Raw genomic sequence first — 25,400 nt, 5'->3', positions numbered from 1 at the left:
TCCACTAGGGAGCATTAACAGATGATTAAGCAAATGGACAATTAGTAAAGAAAATACTAATGGCAAGAAAAATGGAGAAAAGCAGTCTCTACTCACATATGTTCAGTTTTAAAACACTCCTTGACTAGGTCAGAGCAACAGAAAAACTTTTTTGATAATAGTAATGGTGATGATTGTGGTGATGATGGTAGTAATGGTGTTAGCGATAGCGATGACGATGGTGGTGAAGACAGTGGTGGTGATGGTGATGATAGTAATTTGATGACGGTGTTGATGTGTTGATAGTAGTGGTGATTATGGTGATGACGGTGATGATGGTGATTATGACGGTGGTAATGGTGGTGAAGATGATAATGGCTATGGTGATGATGATGGTGGTGATGGTGATGATGGTGATTACGATGATGATAGTGATGGTGATGGTGATGATAGTAATTTGATGACGGTGTTGATAGTAGTGGTGATGATGGCAGTGATGGTGATGATGGTGATGATGGTGATTATGATGATGATAGTGACAGTGGTGATGATGTTGATGATGTGATGGTGATGGTGGTGAAGATGATAATGGCTATGGTGATGATGACGATGATAATGATGGTGATGACAGTGGTGGTTATAATCATAATAATGCTGAAAACCCTGCACACAACACTTACAAGGCATTGTGCAAATATCTGACATCATTTGCTATTTTCCATTTCCCCATCCCCCCACCCTTCAACCCCACCCTCCAAACTCCCTTTATCCTCTCATCTTTCATCCCCCATGTCTCCTTCCCCATCCCTAATTCCCTCATTCCTTCTCTCCTCCATTTATTCATTCATTCATCTGTTCAGTCATTCATTTGCTGCCTACTGGGTACCAGGATCACTAGGTCTTACTGTAGGCTGAAAGCTTTGTGAATTACTAGAATATTGGGAAGTTCCTTTTGCCCATCCTCCTGCCTCTAGGTAGAGTTAGTGCATCTTTATCCTCAGAGAAGAGATTAACACAGACATTGCTGGATTCCATCTCTGAAGCACAAGGAGGAACCGGCTCAGCCTCCTGAGTAGTTCTCTGATCCTGGAGAACCCCCGTGCTGTAAGTTAAGTGTGTGTGTGGATGGAAGATCCTAGAGAAGACATCAGGATATACTCTATCCCAGCCTGGCAGGGACACACTGTCCACCTGGTGAGTGGGTTTCTTTTGGGGCATATTGGGGTTGCTCAGTGCAGTGTTGAGGACAGGGACAGCTGGGGCCCTGGGTGCCTTGGGGTTGCTCAGTGCAGCATGGGAGACAGAGACAACTGGGGCCCTTGGTGAAAGGTGGGAACCCTCAGAGCTGCAGCTTTCACTTACTCTAGAAAACACCCAGCCATGGCCCCACAGGCTCCCCGTGTCACTGGGTCTCACATGGAATGCAGATTTGAGGCCCAGGAAGTGCTCGATCTGCTGCCCCCAGCTCCACAGGGGCCCTCACAATCAGCCAGCATGGGAGGTGATGGCACCCGTGGGGAGCACTGCAGCCCAGGCCCCTCCAGCAGTGCAGCACTGGGGATGAAGAGCTCGGCAAGGAGCCCGGGAGCAAGGAACACGTGACTTACAAACCTCCAGAAAATGTCCGGGAATGGAGGGAACCAAGTTCCAGTAGATGGGAGGCCGGAGGAGGGAAGAACCTGCCAGAAGGTCTCTGTCTTTCTAGGTTTCCAGTTGACAGACGTCCCCCTGGTGACGCCCGACCGCATCGACACCGTGAAACAAAGATCCCCAACGCCATGCTGAGAGGGACCCCACCACCACCATGTGTCACCGGGGCCTGTGCATTGCAGGGCCCAGTTCCTCGCGGGAGCTCCCTAAGGAGTCTGTGCACCATGGGGGCTCTGGGAGCTGCCTGGGTTATGATACGGGAGTGAGTCTGGGCGGCCCTGGGCTGATGGAAGACACGGCTTTAACCCACCCACCTCCGTGGCTTCCTGTGAGCTGGGCAGAGACTGCAGCACTTACTACTGAAGCCACCTCCTGTTCAGCAACCTGCAGAGTGGGTGCTCCTGTCCCCACAGACCGGGAGGCTGAGGCAGGAGAGGCTAAGGAGCAAAGCCAAGGCCGGGGGGCTCGGGGGTCTGGGAGCAGCAGAGCCAGGTCTGTGCCCAGATGCAGGCTTGCAGGCTGCCCTGCCAGTGCCAAGCTCAGCTGCCCAGGATAGCTTCCAGGTGCAGGCCCCAGACCCCAGGAGCGGCCCCCAGTGCCCAAGCTCTGCAGGCAGGGCCCTGCTGCGCAAGCATCACTCACGACCAGGACACCGTTCAGAATTATGAATTTTAAAACGCTCTAAAACTCACATTTTAATGCAGCCTCCATTTAGAGAGTAAGAAGGTTTCTTGACTATATTCCCTATGGGAAATTAATTTGGCCTTGGGACTCTATCATTTCCAGATGCATCTAAGATTCTACTCCTCCGATTTTTCCAACAGAAATAGGCCTCTTGGGCCCTATACAAAGCCAAGCACTGTGTTCATCAACACCAGCTCACCGGCATGAGAAATGCACCCGTGGTACACAGAGAAGACAGAACATCCTCAGCCGCGGCTGGGAGGACTCTGGCAACCAGCGTGGGGATGGCCGAGCCGTTGTTCTCCTCGTCTGCACCTCCTCCTCCAGCCTGGATCTCCGAAGCAAGCCTGATATGGGTCTCCTCGCCCTCCCCCGACCCCCCGCAGCCCCGACAGTCCCCTCTTTGGGGCCATGACTGCCTTGCAGGTCTTCTACCCTGAATGGCTGCTGGTGGATCTTCCCTTCTGCCTGGAATTCGCGAGGGCAGGGGCTGTGGGTGAAAGCACATGGGATTCCAAGGCTGTCCCAGGTGGCTCAGGTGAGATGCCCAGGTGTGTAGCTCCTCCCTGCCCAGGAAGCCCCACCCAGCGAGGCAGGGCCACAGAGCCACTCACCTGTGCTCCTCCTGGCACTGCCCTCATCTGCCCTTTGTTTCTCACGCGTGAAATTCCACCAGCTATGGGATTCATGAACAGGCACGGCCACGGGAGCACCCTCCCCACGCTCTAGAGCTGCGCTTGGTGCTCCTGTCCACAGAGTGTGATGTCCTAAGCTGCCCTGGCATTTATTCTTTCTTAAAACCGAACACCAGGAGCTGCAGATCCGATGTCCCTTTCCCTCGACTGAATCAAGAGGACGGCTTCCGGGCAGGCGGACAGCAGCACGCTGCAACGAGGCCCCAGATGCCACCAAGATACTGACCCATTCTGCGGCCAGGTCACCTACATTTCAGAATACATTTCCTGGTTAAATTAATAAACGATGCAATGGCACAGACCCTGCTCAATTAAAGAAGCCATAGATGGATTTTTTTGCTGAGGCATCTGTGAAACCCAACTTAAATGTGCTTTTCTAGGGAGGGGAGTTCTAATTATATGTGATTCTCGGTTTATTGTTGTCCATTTTCACCAGGCTGTGCAGCGTGCACTTTGGCACCTGATTTGTGCTGTAAACATTCTCTCCACGTGTGAAATGTGTCCTTGGTGGGGAGGAGGCTGAGGACCCTGCCCCAGACCTTCCTGGGCGTCCTGAAGGACAAAGCACCACATCTGCTGCAGAGAGTTTGCCTGGAGAGTCTCCACAAGAAACACCCAGGCCCTGGCAAGGCCACTCTGGTGAGGGCTTCAGAATGGTCTGTGGGTGGTGATCACTTTTGATGTCATCCGCATTTAGGGAGAGGCCATGCAGACAGCCAGGCAGGCCTCACCCAGATCTTCAGCAGCTGCTTCAGTGGCATGGCCAGTTCAGCCACCAGAGGCACAGCTATCGCCTTTCTTACCCTGTTGCTACCACTACACATGTTCCAGAATCCGTGGTGTTGGGGGCCAGGAACCTCGAGCCCCCACATCCCAGAGGCTGCCTCTCTACTCTCACTTTGCTTTGTTAGCTCAGGCCTTGGGAGGAGGAAGTCATGGCAGAAAGGCAGTGCTGGGGTCCCCCAACGCATGAGTAAGCCGTTCTTACTGAAGTCCCTGAAGTCTTACTGCCTCTTCCCATGAGCCGGCCCACATGATAACACAGGTGTGGGCACACAGACACATGATAACACAGGGGTGGGCACACAGACAAATGATAACACAGGGGTGGGCACACAGACACATGATAACACAGGGGTGGGCACACAGACACATGATAACACAGGGGTGGGCACACAGACACATGATAACACAGGGGTGGGCACACAGACACATGATAACACAGGGGTGGGCACACAGACAAGGTGTGAACATGTGAAAGGGAGTAAAGAAGGCACAGTACAGTGGCTCATGCTTGTGGTCCCAGGGCTTTGGGAAGCCAAGGTGGGAGGATCGCTTGAGGTCAGTTCAAGGCTGCAGTGAGATATGATGGTGCTACTCCATGCCTGCCTGGGCAACAGAGCAAGACCCTGTCTCTGGAGGAAAAATAAAAAGGAATTAAGAAATACTGTTATTCATAATTCATGCCACTGTCACCCAAGAGAATCAGCTGCAGTCCTGTTAGAACAGAGCCGGTGGTCCTCAAATGCTGATGACATCAGAATTGATCCCCACCTGCAGACCATTTACACCCACCGACAGAACACAGTCACTTGTTAGAAAAAGTCATAAAAAAGCCCCACTCATGATTTCAACAAAATATCAAATACCAAGGAGTAAACATGAGGGTAAATATTCAAGACCTACGATGTCAGAAAAGGCACAGTTTCATCAAAGAACACAGCAACCCATGAGTTTTCCTGTGGATTGATAGAGTGAACTGCCCAGTTCCTCCCCAAAGACTTAATATTATGATTCTTTGCTGGTTTATCTATAAATTACATGCAATTTCTATGATATTGGCAGCAGCAGAAGTTTGAAGGGACTCTCACAAAATGATTGCCATTTTCACTGGTGAGAATAAAAAAGAAAAAAGCTAAAAGTAAGATTAGTGAATAAGGACAATTTTACTACAACATTTACAAATTATAAAACTATGATAATTTTGAAATGTTGGTTCTAGGAAGGACTAAATAGAATGAAAAGTCTGGTGTTGGGGGATATATGCCGAACCATTCACTGTGTGAAAACGTGGGGATTCTCATCAGGGGAGAAAGAACAGCCCCGACCCAGCCAGGTCTTCCCTGCTTAAAAACTGAGGCAAGAAATAATGCACTTAGATGCTCACCTCACACCTGCACCAAAATAAAATCCTAATGGATGGGCAAATGTTAAAGATGAAAAAGTTACATGAAAAGAAACACTTGGCCTCATATCCTGCAGACAGTGATTCTCTCCTCTCAGGTAGAGACAGATACAATGAAGCAAAGAAGATGATGGAAATTTTGAAAAAATGCCACTCATTTCTCCAAAACAAAATGAAACAGCAAAAGAAAAACCTGGATGAAATATTTACAACTTATTTGACAGCAAAGTTCTCAAAACTCTTCATCAATAGAAATGGGCAAATTGCATGAACAGGCAGTTAACAAAAAGGAACTATGAGGGCCCAATATCAATAGGAAAAACAGCATCACTGATTATCGGAGGAATAGCAATTAAAACCATTAGGCTTTATGACACTTACAGAATAAATATTAAACTGAAGGATAATTTAAAACCACAGTTGTCCATGGCAAATCAGTACCATCATGTGGCACGAAAACAAATAAATTCAAGATCACGTGGTACAAATTTCACTGGGCATATTCAAGCCTTAAAAAGTGTTGATCTATTCAGCATGTCACTTAATTTCTGAAAACTTACTTTAAGCAAATAATGAAATGCAAAGATTGCCATATAAAGATGTGTGTATCAACATCATGAAAAAAGTGAAAAAACTGAAACCACACAGGAGTAAGAATTCAACCAGTGAATACAGTTGGTTTTGTATCTGTTATCAAACACTGGGTTCCTTACAAAAGGACAAGTTTAGCCTCTCTTGCATATCTATCTCTCTTCTCTCTCTTTTTCTTTTCTGTTTGTCTCTCTTTGTTTCCCTCCCTTTCTCTTTCTCTTCCTCTGTCTCTCTCTTTCTCTCTCCCACTCTCTGTCTCTCCCTCTCTCTCCTTCTCTCTCTCTTCTTTCCTGTCTGTCTGTCTCTCTCTCTCCCCACACAAACACACACCTTTTACTTTATCTCCCCACCCTCTCCCCTCTCACCTTCCACCATGGGCTGACACAGCAATAAGGCCCTGGCAAGATGTTGGCCCCTTGGACTTCCAAGTCAAATGCACAGCAACAGAAACTTGTTAAATAAATTCTTTATACATCCACATGATAGAATAAGATGTAATTATTTTTATGTATATAAGAGGAAAACATTTAATAAACATAAAATGACCACATATATTATTAAAGGAAAAAATTGTATGAAATAGTACATTTCCCATAATTCTCATTTTGTAAACATAAAGTACTTATCTATGGATACAATGAGAAAATGACTCAAAGTACCAAGAGTTTAGCCATTAGCTATACCAGTGGATTATAAGCAAATTCTGTTACGTGCATGTTACACACCTATGCGTGTTCGTGTATTCATACATATGTACATAATTTTTAAAATTTTCTTTTACAGACAAGCAATAGCTTTATAATCTCTATAGTCAGCATAAATAAGTGAGTGACTGGGCACAGTGGCTTACACCTGTAATCTCAGCACTTTGGGAGGCCGAGGTGGGCAGATCACGAGGTCAGGAGATCAAGACCATCCTGGCTAACACAGTGAAACCCTGTCTGTACTAAAAATACAAAAAGTTAGCCAGGCGTGGTGGCAGGCGCCTGTAGTCCCAGCTACTGGGGAGGCTGAGGCACGAAAATCGCTTGAACCCGGGAGGCAGAGGTTGCCATGAGCCGAGATTGTGCCACTGCACTCCAGCCTGGGCAACAAAGCAAGATTCCGTCTCAAAATTAATTAATTAATTAATTAATTAATTAATTAATTAAATAAACAACAAAAAATAGAAATAAGTGAGCACATCCTTTGTGGTGTCCAGGCACTATACTAGCGAACACAGTTCGTTTTGTGTCTGCCATGGCACTATTAGTTCCATGGTGCGGGTTAGCAAGGTGCCTGTCCACGCCTCAGTCTGAGATGAGTTCGAGCTAAGGCACCACCAGGCACTGCTTGGATGCTGCAATGCTGCCTTCTATTTGTAGCCCTTCTATGTCCCCAAATCTCAGGCCCGGGGAACTAAGCCCCTGACCTCCCGCTGCCCTTACAACTGGCTTTTGGAGAAGCCCCCGAGAAAACAGAGGTGAGTCAAGGTCTGGAGAGTTGGGTCCTGTGGTGGGCAGATTCCCAGCACCCTGTGTGTTGTGGGGAGCACGGGGCTTCCCCACCTGAAACTCAGAGCCCTGCCCTCCACCCCAGCAGCCGCCAGCCTCAGGTTGGAAGCCCCTAAACCCTGACGCCGCGTGCAGAGTCTCGCTGCTGGGCAGCTGCCCGTGTAAAGACGTGAGGGGTGGAGAATCTTTGGAGCAAACGCTGCTTCTCAGGGAGACACAATCTGGAATTCAAAGTTTTGAAATTGCATTTTCCTTTTTAAGGAAGTAGCAGATAATATTTGTAGAAAATGTACTGCACTGAGGAAAGTATACAGGAGAATGTGGAATTCATCTGTGTTCTCCAAGCCTGCTGTCACCAGTGTAAATATTTTGGTGTGTTTCCTTCCAATCTCTTTTCTTTACGTACTTTTAAGTTAAATGCAAATCACACTGTAAAAACGCCTGGCATTCTGCTTCTTCACTGCTGGTGCGTCCTCATCTTCCACACGCTACAGTCTGAATGTGTTTCTCCTAAAGCGTGTGCTGGAGACGGAATCCCTAAAGCAACAGCGTGGGGAGGTGGGGGCTCTAGGAGGTGATGAGACCCCCACCCCCAGTAATGGATGAATGCCATTATGGCAGGAGTGGGTTCCTCATTAAAGGATGAGCTCAGCCCTCTCTTGGGCACGCCCTTTACCCCCACTGCCCGCTGCCCTCCACCCTGGGCCATGGGATGACACAGCAAGAGGGTCCCACCCCGTGCTCCCCCCCAGCCTTGGACTTTCCAGCCTCCAGAACTGTGAGCCAGTAAATTTCGTTAATTATCAATTACCCGGTCTATGGAATTCTGGGATAGCGGCACAAAATAGACTAAAATACATGAACATGAGAATCCCTCAGCCAGGACTCCCAAGGCCACAGAGAGCCCCGTCATGCTGGTGAGCCGCCCTCACCCAAGTCCCGCTTCTGTCGTGGACGCTTGGGTGTTGCCAAATTCCCTCTTAAAAACATGTCAGGGACATCCTCATCCATGGATCTTTGTGCAGATCTCCAAGGAGGTCTTTCTGTTTGGGAGACTTGACAAGTCTCTGAGGGAGAAAGAAGCTCGGCCCGTGGTGAGGTGCACAGACTTGGGAGCAAACTTTCCAGGCCTTGTTGCTTCATCCACAAAGTGGGAGAGAGGAAGCTGATGTCTCCCCAAGGGCTGGCGTGAGGATCCAATGATCATGTTCATGCAAAGTGTTTGGAACAGTGCCTGCTACACAGGAAACAGGATCATGACTATCGTCACCACGATTAATGTGGTGCTCAGGCCTCTCCTGGGTGCCAGGATTCAGCTGCGATGAACAGGACAAAGTCCAGATCTCATGGGACCAGCATGGGGGTGACCTCGGGGAGGACAACAGACAAAATGGGAGCCCAGGAACCGGGAACAGGGATTCCGGCAGATCTGGGTTTCTCATCTTGTGGTTTGGGAGCCTACACGTGGATACTCGCAGGAGTGGGAAGGCCGGGGCTGGGACAGGCAGTGGGGATGTAGCTGCAGAGGCTCCCTCCAGGAGCACAGCTGTGGTGTGTTCGTCCCAGCGGTGGGGCCACCGAGACTCACGGCTCCAGAGGGCTGGGACATGTGGTCTGATCTGGCCCAAGCAGAGTGGACACCTGAGGCGGGGGTCAGGGGCTCCCTCTCAGCCCCCGCCCAGATCCATGGACACAGGAAAGATGTTCCATCCTCAGGGCCACATAGGGCCACAGCCAGGGCAGGGACGATGTTTGGCAAGAGGGGCGGGAGGCCCTGAAAACAAGGCTGGGCGTGCTGATGTGAGCGACCAGAGGTCGGGGAAGGGAAAGGTGACTCACGCAGCTTTCAGGTCCTGCTGCTGGAATGGCTGGATCCTGGTGCAAATTTCTGGATGCCAAAGTGCATTCCAGAAAAATCTGTCCCGGCATTGCCCAAAAGTGCTTGTTTCATGGCCATTCACTTGTGATGAATTTTCAGGAAAAGCAAAAAGCAAAGCAAGTATGGCAAGAAAGTTGTCCAGTTAACAAGGCGAAACTGCTGTCTCTGTCTCTCTCCAAATTCCACTTGGACCCTAAGTGACCAGATGTCCAGAGGGAGCCGAGGGTGCTGGTCAGACGTCCAGAGGGAGCCGAGGGTGCTGGTCAGACGTCCAGAGGGAGCCGAGGGTGCTGGTCAGACGTCCAGAGGGAGCCGAGGGTGCTGGTCAGACGTCCAGAGGGAACCGAGGGTGCTGGTTTGTCGGGCACCCACACGTGCTCCAGAAATTACACAGGAAGCTGGAGACATTCTCATGTTCACAGCCACAGCTCTGCTCCTTTAAGGTGCAAACTCCCCGATTACATGGGAAGCCGGAGACGTTCTCATGTTCACGGCCACAGCTCTGCTCCTTTGAGAAATAAACGGCACCATGTTTCTTTTGGTGAGTTTGCCTTTTTCTTAGTGATGGTAAAAGTGCTGTGTATGTTAAGGTGAGTGACTCAGGACCAAGGTGAGTCCTGACTCCTCTTGGCTTTGCGCTGAGACCACCTGGGAGAGTCAAGGGAGCATGCAGGACAGTCCCTGCTTCCGCTCCCCAGGAACATGTGGCCAAGGGCATGCAGCCGGTGACATCCCCAGGAACATGTGGCCAAGGGCGTGCAGCCGGTGACATCCGGAGGTGGCGGTGGGGCTCCCTGAAGGTCCTAGCACGCCAGCAGCACGGGGACGTGCAGGCGGATCAGCCGGAGGGAGATTCTGCTTTTCTCAGTTCCTATATGAGAAGGTCAGAGCCCCTCTAAAAGACAGACAGCCATCTAGTTCCCATCTCAGGAGAAAGTGGAACCGCCCAGGCCATGCCCATTAGAATCAAGTGCGGTTTTCACAAGACCTTGCTGGAAACTGGGAAGATGGACCCCACACCCTTTCCTGGGAAGAAAAGAGTGTGTTTTACACACGTGCTCCCGCCAGGGGAGAACAGAGGGGAGGCCAGCCAGGCACAAAGCTGGCACGTGGGATGAGTGAATCAGACGCGGCTGCATTTGCGTTCTCGGTTCCTCCAAACACAAGACGCTCGAAATAAGGTCTCTGTCTGAGGGGTGGACACAAAACAGGGACCGCGGTCTGCGCCTCCTGAGAGTAACGGCACCTGGAGGACTTCAGCGTGACGCGTCCACGGGGTGGGAGGCCTGGAGTCACTGGAGGCCACACTGTGTTCCTGCATCTGGAATATGGGAATTGTGAGTCCCTGCTCAAGCCCCCACTCCAGGCAGGGAGTGGCCAGTAGAGGGACCCGAAGGCGGGAGGGCAGGAAGTTCCCACAATTGCAGTGGCAAAGCAATCAGTATCCACGTCCATCCAAATGGACAGTTTTCCCTCCATACTCTAAGCAAAACTGTATAATATGTAACTGCATATGTACTGATTCCCTTTATTACATATGTGTATTTATTCCCTTTATTACATATATATGTTTGTAATTACTCTCTTTATTACACGTGTGTACGTATGTATTTATGTCTGCTTTATTACGTACCGTACATATGTATCCCCTTTGTTACACACATGTTGTATGTATGTATGTGCTACACACTGAATGTGTCCCCCAAAAATGTCCATGTTGGAACCCAACACACAGCATCATGGGGTTAGGAGATGGGGTCTTCACAAGGTGGTGAGGTCACCGGGGCAGAGCCCTTATCAATGAGATTAGCACCTCTACAAACAGACCCTAGAGAAACGCCCATCCCTTCTGCCACAGGAGGAGACGGCAAGAAGACAGCCGCCGGTGAACTGGGAAGAGAGCCCTCACTAGAACGGGCCATTGGACACCCCCACCTTGGACTTCCAGCCATCAGAAGGCCAGGAAATCCTTGTCTTCTGTGTATAAGCCCACAGGCGATGGTATTCTGTTGTAGCAGCCAGAGCTAAAATGGTTTATGTGTGTGCCCATGTGTGTATATTGTGGGTGTGTACATGTGTGTCTGTACATGCATGTGTGTACTCATGTGTGTATATTGTGGGTGTGTCTGTTCATGCATGTGTGTATCCATGTGTACATATTATGGTGTGTCTGTACATGTGTGTGCCCATGTGTGTATATTGTGGGTGTGTCTGTACATGTGTGTGCCCATGTGTGTATATTATGGGTGTGTCTGTACATGCATGTGTGTGCCTATGTGTGCATATTATGGGTGTGTCCATACATGCATGTGTGTGCCCATGTGTGTATATTGTGGGTGTGTCTGTATGTGCATGTGTGTACTCATATGTGTATATTGTGAGTGTATCTGTTCATGCATGTGTGTATCCATGTGTACATATTATGAGTGTGTCTGTACACATGTGTGTGCCCATGTGTGTATATTGTGGGTGTGTCTGTACGTGTGTGTGCCTATGTGTACATATTATGGGTGTGTCTGTACATGCATGTGTTTACCCATCTGTGTATATTATGGGTGTGTCTGTGCGTGTCTGTGCCCATGTGTACATATTATGGGTGTGTCTGTTTGTGCATGTCTGTGCCCATGTGTGTATATTGTGGGTGTGTCTGTACATGCATGTGTATGCATGTCACATCCTGGCATGCATGTGTACCCTAACAAATACCGGCCGGGCGCGGTGGCTCACGCCTGTAATCTCAGCACTTTGGGAGGCCGAGGCGGGCGGATCACAAGGTCAGGAGATCGAGACCACGGTGAAACTCCGTCTCTATTAAAAAATACAAAAAATTAGCCGGGCGCGGTGGCGGGCGCCTGTAGTCCCAGCTACTCAGGAGACTGAGGCAGGAGAATGGCGTGAACCTGGGAGGCGGAGCTTGCAGTGAGCCGAGATCGCGCCCCTGCACTCTAGCCTGGGTAACAGAGTGAGACTCCATCTCAAAAAAAAAACAAAAACAAAAACAAAAACAAAAAACAAAAAAAAAAACAAAAACAAATACCACGTGCTGTGGCACCAAATGTCAGCTCACCTAATTATTTCCAAATCATTTTAAATCCACTTTTAGGTATAATTTATATAAAATAAATACACTCCTGAGTTCTGCCAAGTGGGTGCAATGTGTACCCAGCACCACAATCAAGATATAGAACATTTCCTTCATCCCGAGACTTACCTGAGCCCCCACCCACCCAGCCCCCAGACTCAGCTCTAGGCAAGCCTCCACCGGCTTTCCATCACTACCAGTTAGTTTGTAGTTTCTTGACTTTAGTTTAAGTAGAATCACACAGCAAATGCTCTGTGTTCAGCTCCCTCTACTTGGCGTGTTTGTGGGTGCCATCTATGCTCTTGTGTGTATCAATAATTCATTCCTTGTTACATCCGAGTGGTTTCCTGTTGTGTCGAGCACATTATATACACAGTATCTGAGCATATCGTCTACAATACCATATACAGATGCATTGACAAGTTAATAGCAATGTGGATTGTTTGCAGCTTTTAGCTCTTTGAATGAAGCTGCAATGAGCATTTATTTATGTACAAGTCTTTGTGGGGCACGTGCCTTCTCTTTTCTTGAGTAAATATCTAGAAATGTAATTGTTGGATCATATAATGAGTGTATGTTTAACTTTATTTAAAAAAAAAAAAAATACCAGGCCAGGCGTGGTGGCTCATGCCTATAATCCCACCACTTTGGGAGGCCAAGGCAAATGGATCACCTGAGGTCAGGAGTTTACCCTGTCTCTACTAAAAATACAAAAAATTAGCCGGGAATGGTGGTGGGCGCCTATAATCCCAGCTACTTGGGAGGCTGAGGCAGGAGAATCCCTTGAACCCAGGAGACGGAGGTTGCAGTGAGCTGAGGTTGCCCCATTGCACTCCAGTCTGGGCAACACAGAGAGACTCTGTCTCAAGGAAAAAAAAAAATACTGAACTATTTTGCAAAAACATGAATCAGTCCACAATCCTACCAACAATGTTTGATGGTTCCAGTGACTGTTCATTCTTGTCAATATTTGGTTTAGCCAAACTTTTCAAAACTATATTCATTCTTATGGGTGTGTGGTGGTATCTCATTACAGAGTTAATTTGTTTTTTCTGATTAATAATGATGTTAAACATTTTCACATGGTTACTACATTAATATCTCTATTTTTTAATGTCTTCAAACAGTGAATTTTGATCGAATACCACATACTGATTTTTTTTTTATGGTTTTCATTTTTTGTGTCTTACGTAAGACATTTTTGCCTTCCAAGGTAACACAGGTTTTTTTCCATATGCTTCCTTTTACAGTTTTTATGGTTTTAGTTTTTCCATTTAAATCTAGGATCTATTTTTAGTCAATGTTTGTATATGGTATGAAGTAAGGGTTGAAATTCACTTTGTTTCCATACAGATATCAATTTTTAGCTCAATTTTTAGATTCTTGGTTGGGTTCCACTGAACTGTCCAGCTCTCTTTATGCCAGTATCACACTGTCTTGTTTATTGTAGTCTTACAGTAAATCTTAAAATCAGGTAGGATAAGTCCTCCAACTTCATTTTTTGTTTCCAAAATTATTTTTCTTATTTCAATTTTTTGTATTTATACATAAATCTTAAAACCAGTTTGCCATTTCTACAAACCATCTTTGGGGATTACACTGAATCTATAGACCAGTTGGGTAGAATTGAAATCTTAACAGTTCTGAGTCTTATGATCCATGAACATTGTATATCCCTCCATCTATTTAGTTTTCTTAACTTTCTCTCATGAGCGAGTTACATTTGTCAGTGTGTGTTGCACATTTGTTTCTTCTTAAGTATTTCTTGTCTCGGATGCTGTTATAAATGATTTGGTTGGTGGTGGTGTTTAAAATTGTTCATAGTAACTTTGATGTGGCCATTGCTAGCTAAATGATGACACTGTCTGGATCACATTTTGACACAGGGAACAGCGTTGGACTTCTCCAATGACTTTCCCATGGAATGGCAATCATAAGTACTGGTGCCAGCGAGAGCACAGCTGGACATGCTTTGGATCACAATGGCCAGGTACATACCCACATGATTTGGACCTGGGAGCCTGCACTCCTCCCAATCCCTCAACACCCACTTGGTACCGCCTGCTCCCTGCTCTCCCACCCCAGCCTTTGCTCACCCCTCCTCAAGTGCAGACACACCCACCTCCACCTGCTCCACCTCTGTCCACTCAGTGACCATCCTGTCAGCCATCAGGGCTCCAAACCCCATCTCCTGTGGAACAGGTCCTTAGGTAACTTATAGGGGAGAATGTATGTTTGCATCAAAAATATTGTTTGCATTACAAATCCTCTTTCAGCTTCCCCTGAACTAATAGCAGTTATATCCCCAATTTGTCTGGACCTTATAACACTACTAAAGAATCCTATCTATTTACTAATTCTACTATTGACTAAAGCCACACTATTAGAGATCCATTCACCAAGGGTAATTGTGGCACTTACGACAACTGGCTCAAATGAGTGCAGTTATGTTCAGATTTTCATTATTAATTAATGCCGCTACGCATTCCAGCTACTACTGTGCTATTTGCCAACTGGCACTGGAGTTTTTCAATATCTTAACAAGATGCATAGCCACACAGGCATGGGTGGCCTGGAAGTCAGCCAGGAGCAGGCCGCAGAAGCAGCGATTCTCTGCTGGGCATGTGTTTTTTTTTGGATGATGGATGGGAGGTAACCAAAAACAAAAAGCCAAGGAGAATATGGGTCGGGGCTGCCTCTGTCAAGCTGGCCGGAGAGTCTGAGCCCCTAGCCCAGGTGGGAACTTTCTCACCCCATACACTGGGAAAACATTGCTGAGTCCAGTAGCTGACCCTGGAATTAGACGCACAGCTCCTGCACAGCACGCCCTGCCCCGTGCTGGGATGCCCCCCAGAAGGTGTGGTGGGCTGGCTCCTGGTAGGTGGCCCAGAGTGAAGGAAGGACCCGAGAGGGGTCTTGAAATGATGTTAGCCAGGCCTCTCTCATTCCCAGCTGCTGCCCCTGTCACACAGCAAGCTGGGCCCTGCCTGAAATAACTCACCCATCTTTTCCTAGAGACTTCCCAGCCGGCACATCTGGATTCCCACAGAAGGGCAGCAACTGACTCAGACCGGGCAGCTCCTTACCAAGCCCGTCCCTGGAGCCGTCTCACCTCCCAAAGGGCTCCTCTCTCTTGTTCTTCAAAAGTTATCCCCAACGACCTGCGGCAAACGGCACATGGCACACGGCACACGGGACTGGCTTTGCATTGTGCTTTAATTGGAAAGCAAGGCAAGTGTGGGAGGGATTTGTTTGTATTCACGGCATCAATAATTTAACATGAAAAGAGAGAAAATAAAAGAATATGCAATCCACACGTGCAAATCTGGCTGAAATTTATTACTTATGGTAATAAAAAAAGATTTTAATTAGGCATCAACCATGCTATTTTAAGAAAGGAAAGGGGGCGCATGGGACATGATTCCTGTGTTCCCTACATGACAATCTTAAAAAGATAGAACTTGAGGAAGGAAATACATCAAAAAAATTAACAGGAGTTGTCTCTGGAGAGCCAACCTATGGATGATTTATTTTAATTTTCTTCTTTGTTTATTTCATGGTATTTCAATATTTCCCTCTATAATGAGCATTTTTTAGTTCTGTAATAGAGACATGTTTTAAAATAAGAGATGACTCAGAACGGAAGTCTATTCATTAAAGCATCCTATGCCTAGTTAAGATGGCTAACGTCACTACGTGCAATTTCTCAACAGAACTTTCAAAGGCAGAAGGAACAGCTCCACCTGGGGCCTCGTGGGCTCATCCGAGTTTGAATTCGACTCTGCTCCTAACATGAAGGCCTCTGACCCCGCAGAGACTGAGGCGCTCCCAGTCTGAGGTCTGGCTCCAGCGGGAGAAGGAGCTCCGTGGAGGGACTCCACGCGGTTTCTCTGGACGGAGACGCTGCACCTGGACATGAAGGGACAGTGAGGGGTGCAGGCCCCCTCTGGCACCCGCACTCCACAATCTGAACACAATCCAGGCTGATGGAGGTGGTTTAAGAAAGGAAACCACAGCCCCAGGGCTGCACGATGCAGGTGAGAACAGGAGCCCCTTCCCCACAGGCTGCGTCCTGCAGGGTCCACGGAGCTCCTTCCTCTCCCCCTGCAGTGACCTGTCTGCAGACACCGTCTTCACCGACACGGACACGACACGCACCCTGGGCTGCCCGGCTAGAGCTCTGCCCACGGCGTCAGCCCCTCCACTTCCCTCTGAAAGGGGCCGGCCGCGCATGTCACGCGAGACCAGTCCTGCGCGTGGATCTGGATGAGGCAACTGCACAAAGGGTCATGAATCCTGCCGGCCAGGGAGGATCGTCTCCTGTGCAGAAGGAGGCGCGCTCAGAACACGGCAGAAGCTGGGAGCTCCCACCAGGCTGCGCCCAAGACACCTCCCGTCACGATTCACCAAACACCACGGCGTGTAAAGAAGAAAGTCCACGCGTCTGTGGAAAACACCACAGCGCTGCTGGTCAATCCGAACCCGGGACATCATTGCTACCAGGGCAGAGGGGGAACACAGGCAAAATAAAGTGCATCTCCTAGAATTCCCACAATCCAACAGCATTGCCCGATTCCATTTCCCAAATAGTCACCACCTTCTAAAAACGTCAGGGAGGAGGATGCTGCCTAACAACTCAGGGGTCTGTCCATAAACTTGGCGTCATGTGGTCCAAAGTCTCTGGAGCGTGGAAGGCGATCTTCTCTAATCCTAGGGCCATACTTTCTGGGACAGAAATGAGAGACCCCAGAAAGTCCCTGGACGCTCCCCAGGGGACTGAGGGGTGGTCCATGGCACCGCGTGTTCTGAGAGGGGGTCTCCCTAGAGGTGGGGAGTGGGGAGGCCGGGCACGGCACCCTCTGGGTTCAGAGCTCCTCACAGCCTGTGCCAGTGCAGAGCAGGATGGAAACAGTCCTGGGAGCAGAAGGTCCCAGCAGTGGAATTCCCCTCCACGTGGACCAGGCCTGCAGGAGATCCAGGCACTGACAGGTGGGGACATTTTAGAGTCTTTTCAGGAAAAGATAAAGAAAGAAACAAGAGCAACAGGAGGCCAGAAGCAAGGGCTTCTACTGCAGACAGTGGTGCCACCGGCCTGGAGCTGAAGCTACCCAGGAAGCCCCAGGCTCGGGAGCCTCCAGGCACAGGCAGCGTTGGGTGGCAGGTGGCCCCTCAGACTGTCCCTGTCCCGGTGGTCTCCAGCCCCCGACTGCCCCTCGCCCGGGGTCCCCTTTTCTTCCCCCATTCCTCTGTGGACACGCCTGCTGGCATCATGGAGATCTTCTTGGTGCTCAGAACACAACAGAGCTTCACTCAGTTTGAATGCATGAAAGTGTGACTTCTCACTGCCTCCCCGGCGCTGCTTGGGAGCTGAGAACATCTCCGGGAAGCCCACGGGCTTCCGGGTGGAGGAGGCAGGTTGCAGACGTGTGAGGCCCTGAGACTGAAGGACCTGGAAATAAGCTCACGGCGGGCCGCTGCTCATGTTGGGAGCTGTGGCCGGAGGGGCACAAATGCTGCTTACCTGGGACTTCTCCCAAACAACAAGAGAAACACCTTGAAAACAAGTCAGGTTCAGGCCCCTGGTGCCACAGAACTGAGCCTTGGCAGAGCTCACACGAACGCGGCTCAAACTCACGGCCCCCAACACCTGCTCCCTGTTCAGCAGAAATTGTCTCCTTGGTAGAAATCCTGTCAAGAACTTTCCCACTGTTCCCATTAATCCCAGAGGCAAGCTCCCCCCGCTTTCCAGCCATATTTTTATGTAAACAAAGTGGTTAATTAGACAATTTGTTAAGCTGTTTAAAATGCATTTTGCTTTAAAAGAACAAGTAATCACAATATAAAAATCACAGCATTTCTAATATGTCAACTAATTCCTCCATCATATTTTTAGAAAAAATGGATTCACATAATTTATTAATATGCCTCTTCTAATTTCATTCATAAATAAGTAATTGCATCTTAACTCCCATTTGATAGATGGGAAGGATTGCAGAGCTGGGAAAACAGGAATTGTTGCACCCTTTGGGGGAAAATCAGGAAGCAAAGAGCCAGGTCGGGGCTCCGGCCATCAGCGAGATTCCAGGAAAGCTGCCGTCTGTGGGTGTTCCCCGCGGCCAGTCACAGAGCTCTCCTCACGAGCGTGGTTCTAGTCTATGAACGTGATCCGTAATTTTGATGAACGATTCAAATTATAAATATTAATCAAAAAGGAGAAGGAAGGTGAACTCCTGGCATTTGTTTGAGGCAATAAGCATGTGGCTGAAGTTGTCATTAGCCGGGTCATTGACAGTCCCACAGCGGCCGGCCGACCACACAGGTCAGCCGCGGTGGACACCAGGTTCCCCAGACCCAGGGCTGCCAGGAACAGAGGAGCTCATTGGCAGCCGAATCCTCAGGATTCAGCCCTCAGCCGAAACCAGCCACCTCCACCAAGGTCAGGTCCACCCCGAGATGCTGGAAGAATGTGCACGCTCGCTGGGGCACCCTCCTCTTCCTCTCCTGCACAAAGAGCAGTGCAGCCGAACCCTCAGCACAGCAGAGCCACTGGACAGATGCCGTGCACGCCCAGACCTGCGGGGCCACAGCCAGGCCTGGGCGGGGAAGGACGGGGACCCAGGCCTCAGCATGGGGAAAGTGGTGGAGGCCCTGCTCTGAGCCTTCTGAGCTGGAGGCCCCGGCTTGGAGGCCAGGCATGGCCCCACCTTTTGGGTAACACCTCCCTGCCCTGGGGACTGCCCCCAGCTTCTCCTGAACATGCCTGTCCCTGGAAGTGCACCACATGGAATCTTCCAGAAGGCACCTGCTGAGAGAGGGAAGGGACGTCCATGGGTACTGCAGGGCTGAGAGCCATCAAGGGAGACAGGTGCAGCACATAAGCAATGCCAGTGATGCAGGAGCTGCCCAGACACCTGCTCAGGAGAGCGAGAACCCAGCTCGGCCCACGCCGGGGACCAAAGGCCCTGAGAAGTGGCCATGCTGGTGGCTGTGGTGTAAGGCAGGACACTGCCAGCTGACCTGCTCCCGGGGGCCCAGGAGACCCTGCACTGGCCACAGTGAAGAGTGGGCAGCAGCCTCCCTAAAGCTGGGGTGGCTGGGCAGTGTGGGCAGGGCTGGCAGCCAGGCGCCATCACAGAGCCGGGCCCCCCATGGCGGAAGGGGGCCCTGACTGTCAGGAGGAAGGCAGGGCCGCTGTGGGGCTGAGCAGCAGACTGAGTGGTGTACAGGGGCCTGCCCCACAGAGGTGGGTGTGAAGGCCAGTAGCACCCAAGCCCCGGGGGCAGGAGAGATGGGCAGCAGCTACACCCACCCCACTAAGGTGGTTGAGACGGAGGCTGGGGCCACAGGCAGCTGCCCAGCAACACCAGCATCCCATACCCAGCCTCCTCCCTGGGCCAGGTTCCAGATGCAGAATCCAGACAGGGGAAGGGAAGAAAGAACCGGAAACACACAGAGGGCTCAGGCAAGGGTCCCCCTGGCCCTCCCAAGGGGCGCTGGGGAGGAAGGGTCTGTCCAAACGGTCAGGGTGGTGGGCTGGGGACAGAGCAGACACCGGCGTCAGGGAACTGCAGCCTCGTGGCATCCCCGTAGAGCAGAGCAGGGAATGGGAAATGAATGGGGACCTTCCAGACAGAGCTCACGGAACTCCCTGTAGAGCAGAGCGGGGAACGGGAAATGAATGGGGACCTTCCAGACAGAGCTCACAGAACTCCAAGGGGCCATTTCCCAGATCCCCAGTACGTCACTGGAATAGCCCAGTTGTCCTGATCTGTAGGGAAGATCATGTTGAACCTTCCAGAATGTCCTTTTCCCACCCAGCTGCTGAGTGAGGGAGACAGTGAGAGAGACAGAAACCTAAAGAGACAGTGAGATACAGACAGACACAGAGACAGTGACACAGAGAGACAGAGAATTGAATGCATTGTCACGCCCCAGGTGGACGGCAGAGGCCGGCCCCCACACAAGTCGTGAGGGGTGCAGAGGGGCCTGGTTCTCCCCCAGTTGGTTCCCGAGTCTGGCCTCTGCAAATCCAACAGGCCCTGGATGGGCCAGCGGCTGCGGCTGACGGACCTGCCAGTAACCCAGGGGCCCTGCACCCCGTGACAGCTGCATAGCGTGAGAGCTCTGGACTTGGGCGATCTCTGAGGAGCTGCCCCAGCCCCAGAGCCCCCACCGGGCAGGTGAGGCCTCTGCTGTGCCCCATCCTGGCCTTCTCCCCAGGGCTACCCCCCCAACCACTCCATGACAGACACACCTCCCACGTCTGTATTGGACCCAGGTGCTGTGGAGCTCAAGGACATCTGTGGTGACCCAGTCACGTGTCTCAAGCCAGGTGGCTGAAGGCAAACAGCCCACTATTGCTGCAAACCATTTCCCTCCACCTCTAAGCTGCCCCCGGTCACTGGTGCCTCTGGAGGAAGGTTCTGGGGGGTCCCAAGTTGGGTGAGGGACACAAGGTCACGGACACTGGCCTTGTGGGCACTTTGCCCCCTCTCCCCTTGTCCTGAGAGCAAGCTGGCCCCATGCCTAGGGGCCACAACAGAGAGCCAGGGCCCCCTACAGACGCAGCACCCCTTCTGAGGACTCACGGCACCTCAAGCTTCCCAGGGCGTGGGGGTGCCAGTTTCCCGCCCGGCGAGTCCACCTTGCAGAAACCCTCAGGTGCTGTCCAGACCCTACTCAAGTCCGGGCCCCTCACTTCTGACTCTCCTTCCCATCCTCTGCTCCCCTGGTCTCTCCCCAGGGCCCTGCTCGGCGCTGCTGGCCTTTGCGGGGAGGCACAGTGTCTGGAGGATGTGCGTCTCCTCATTGGCCCTTCCATCCAGGCCCCTTGCCAAGCACAGGGGACGTGCAGAGAGCGTTTATGAACTGAGGGCAGAAGCGACAGCAGCCACAGGCTCCTGCGTCTCCCTTGTGCCCCGAAAGCACCTCGGTCAAGGGGTCAGGCTGGGTTCACAGCTCTCAATGGTGACCTGGGCTCAGCGGCCCCCGGCTTTTTCTGGAAGACACAGCACAGATAACTGATGAAACTGGCCAGGCTCCCTCCAGAGCCCTCAGGGACGTGGGAGACCACCAAGACCAGAGGAACATAAATCTCACAGCCTCGGACACTGCCTGGCTATAAATACATTTTCACCCTCCATTTATCACAGCTGCCTCTGATGACACCCACCTGGCGTGGGGCTGATTGTCGCAGCTCCGCCCCTCAGCACCTCCCTGCAGGACTGTCCCCAATCCATCTCTGATGGCATCTGCAGACAGGAGCACAAAACTGCTGCCAGCCCCCAAACGGCCACCCTGACCCCGGGCTGATGGTGCCGTCCTGGGACAGTCTCTGCCTGGGCGCCGGGTCTCACACTCCAGGAACCTTCTGCTGTGAGGTCTTTGGGCCCCCTCTCCCTGTTAGCCCACGTCCCATCCCTGCTGCCACCTCTGAGACCCTCTCCCTGTTAGTCCACTTCCCATCCTGCTCCCACCAGAGGAAGTGCCTTCTGGGGGGACATTTCTGAGCCACGGACGCCACACATTTACTACTAACCCAAGCCGTAAACCGTTTGTATCCATTTAAATCGTTGAAAGGATAAAGCCAACAACCTACAATTCTGTACCCAATTAAATTATCTTCCTAAAGTGGAGGAGAAATAATGGAGAAATGGAGAAATAAGTGGATAAATGGAGAAGCGGATAATAGCAACCACATATTTGGCCATTATCGCTTATGGATACGTAAAATGAATGACACCAAAGTTGTAAGAGATTGGAACACTCTGCCGTGAGGCAACTGCACTGCCTGTGATGCGGCACCATGCTATTTAAAGTGAACCTGTATTCGCTGTAAATGTGTATTGCAAACTCTACAACAACCAATAATAAAAGTAGAAAGAAAACAACAAGTGTAACTGATTTGCTAAGAGAGAGAGAAAGCAAAATCATACAAAATTCTCAATCAAAACCAGAGAAGGAAGAAAAAGAGTGGAAGACAAAAAAGAAACAGAGACTGAGGAACAGCAAACAGTAACCAATGTGGCCAACAGGAATCCAGCTATGTGGATGATCGCTTCAGAAGTCAGGGGTTGACGTGCACCCATTGAAAGACAGAGACTGGGCCAGGTGCGGTGGCTCACGCCGGTAACCCAGCACTTTGAGAAGCCGAGGCGGGAGGATCACGAGGTCAGGAGCTCGAGACCAGCCTGGCCAGTATGATGAAACCCCATCTCTACTAAAAATACAAAAAAAAAAAAAAAATTAGCCGGGCGTGGTGGTGTATGCCTGTAGTCGCAGCTACTCAGGAGGCTGAGGCAGAAGAATCGCTTGAACCAGGGAGGCGGAGGTTGCAATGAGCTGAGATCACACCACCGCACTCCAGCCTGGGTGACAGAAAGAGAATCCTCAGACCCATGCTCCATGCAGGGGGGGATCCACCCGGCGGCCCACGGTCCGTGCAGGGGGCTCCATCCACAGGCTCCGCTCCAAAATGTACATTTTGGATGTAAACAGTTTCCTTTCCAGGTTTTCCCAGGCAGGTAGGAATTCAGGCAAACGTACAAGATCCCTGGGGGCCTGTTGGACCAGGGTCCCGCCTGCTGCTGGAATCTCAGAAAGAATGAGTCAGGGCTCTGGACCCCCCAAAGTCAGGGCAGGGGTGCCCCCCAGGAGCTGGAGAGGAAAAGCTGAGGGTCAGAGAATGGGCAACAGGGCATGGGGCAGGGCAGCTGGAGACAAGAGGGACAGTCAGGTCAGCCCCGGGCATCGCCCAGGAACACGGGTCCTCCCTGACAGGGAACTCAGGGACAGGTGGCTCAGGGGGCCTTCCAGGTTCTCTCAATGGGGGATGGAGCCCTCATGCCAACCAGGCTCAGGGATCCCGGAGGAGGCAGAGGCAGAAGGAGGCTCAGCTTGAGCTGCCCAGGTCTCTGGGAGGCTCCTGTCCTGTTTCAGGCTCCTCGACCCAGCAATGTGACCACGCTGCCCTTACAGGGAAGGACAGGGAAATGGCACATGCAGCTGCTTGGGTACAAAAGCCCAGGCAGAGCCCAGGATGCAGAATGAATGGACAGGAGCAAGGCGTGGGGGGCCCTTGCGGTCGGCCCACCCATGACTCCAAGCCCGCGGCTCCCTGCTGTGGGACCAGCTGGGACAAAGGAAACACCGCCCACTCTGACACTCATGGAAAGGATTTGGGTCAGCCCACGGACCCCCAGTGGGCAGGGACTCCCACACCTGCCACCCGACAGAGAATCGGCCGCTTAAGTCTCCAGGATGGGAGGCAGCTGGGTCGTAAATCGGCTTCTCACTTTTGGGGACCCTAAGTGTAGCATTTCCTTTAACTTGAGGCAACCCCTTTGCCCCAGAACATCTTTGTTCCTATTTCCCCACCCCTCTGACTGCACCGGACACCCCCTGAAACCAGAGCATCCCCTTGAGCACTGCCAGGCGACGCTGAGTCCTCCTCAGTCCTCCAACCCTCGCCCTCTGTGGGAACACGCGCCGTCACCGCCTTCCAGGGCGGCCGCTGTCAGTCTGTGCTCACAGCTCCCATGCTCATCCTCGCTCAGCAAATTGCAATCAGCTCCGACAATGGCCTAGTTAAGGGCACCCACCCAGCGACGCCCCTGCTATGCAGACAGGAAGCGTCGTCGCCAACTGGACAGACCGCTGCCAGAAACAACTGGGTGTGTTTGGGGGACGCCTCCTAATTGAGCTGACACACCCAGGAATCAGGGTGGTGGAGGCCAGCTCGCCACAGGGAAGGCCGCCCCGCCTCCCAGGCCTCCTAATTAGGACTGAATGCTCCGTTTTCTCTGCACGCAGGCAGGGGTCACGGGTCAAGCACTGAGACTTACTCTGTAATTCGAGTTAATGAAGGATTCCCAAGGGCAGCTCTGTGGATGCATCCAGGAGGCACGCGGCCTCTGGCCGAGCCTGACAGCTGTGGGTGGACAGCAGCGAGCACGCCTTTAATTGCTGCCAAATTTTAGTCCTAGGTCTTAATGACAGCAGCCTTGGCTCCAGAGTGTGCGGCTCTCTGGGAGAGCCAGGGGCTCCATGTGGGGGGCTCCACTGTGTGAGCAGGAGGAGCACAGAGCAAGATGGTGGGCAGTGGCTGGAGGTCCCAGAGCTGCACCCAGACCCAGCAATGCCTCCTGAGCTGGACCAGAGGCTGCTGTGTGTGGTCCCTGTTCACTGAGCCTGCAGGAGGCAGAGAATGGGGAGAGTCCATGCTCCTCTCAGACCCCGTCACAGAACAAACAGCACTGTGCTGGAGCAGGGAGGCTGGGGTGCAGGGCTGGGCTAGAGCAGGGAGGCTGGGGTACAGGATTGGGCTGGAGCAGAGAGGCTGGGGTGCAGGGCTGGTCAGCCTCAGAACATGTATGGGCCTCAGCCCTGGCAGGTGGAGGCGTGGGCTCCCTGCTGGGCCACTCAGATGGATCTGCTGTTTTCTCATGAGCTCATCCCTTCTGGGCTGTGAGGCCCACGGGCAGGGCTTTAATCCCCTATGTGCTGTTTCCAGAGCCTTCTCCCTGGTGCGGCTCCAGGCAGCCTCTCCAACCCCTTAGATTCTGCCGGACACACATATGGCCCTTGAGCCACAGAGGGTGGTGATGCCCGCGGCCCCTGTCCGCCCACAGCACAGGTGCTGGCCAGGCCTCACCCCTGCTTCAGTCCCCAGAGGAGACCTCGAGCCGCAGACCAGTCCCTGTCCCTTCAGAGTGGGGTTAGTTCTGCAGTTCCCCTGCCTACAGCCCCAGTCCACAGAAACATCCACCACGAGCCTTGGTAATCACGCCTGGTGCCTGATGGAGACCAGCGGCTCTGAGCTCCCGGGAAAGTGGCTGGGGCCTGGGCCCTGTTCCCAGGAAGCCCGGCACGGCTCCATGCCCCACAGCCTGGAGGGGTAGGAGGGGAGTCTGCGTCAGGATGGCTGCACTCTTGGCCCCTGGGGAGGAGCCCCCCACTACCACACCTGGCAAGACTAGAAAGAGGCCTGGGTGTGGGGGGAGGAGTTCAGGGAACCAAGCTCTGCGCAGACTCAGCAGGAGGATTTGGAATCGGAGCTGGGGTGTGGGGACGCTGGACAGATACCGGGGAATCTACGTACCCAGGAGAAGGGCCCAGAATGAGCAGGTGCCAGGACAGTCAAGAGCAGCCCTGGGAGGCGAGG

At 51.7% G+C, this 25,400-nt stretch overlaps 1 long non-coding RNA gene and 1 pseudogene across 1 annotated transcript in view; both read right to left on the bottom strand.

The window, feature by feature from the left end:
• The window catches only part of LOC119627295 (uncharacterized), a 247,794-nt gene that overhangs the window by 111,042 nt on the left and 111,352 nt on the right, over positions 1–25,400 (bottom strand). The window lies entirely within an intron of this gene.
• Positions 18,521–24,683, bottom strand: LOC140709214 (uncharacterized; annotated as a pseudogene).

The sequence above is a fragment of the Chlorocebus sabaeus genome, chromosome 19 (genome assembly GCF_047675955.1).
Source record: "Chlorocebus sabaeus isolate Y175 chromosome 19, mChlSab1.0.hap1, whole genome shotgun sequence".
In the NCBI taxonomy this organism is placed as follows: domain Eukaryota; kingdom Metazoa; phylum Chordata; class Mammalia; order Primates; family Cercopithecidae; genus Chlorocebus; species Chlorocebus sabaeus.
The sequence above is the reverse complement of the archived record's forward strand: the minus strand, read 5'-3'. Positions and strand labels throughout refer to the sequence as shown.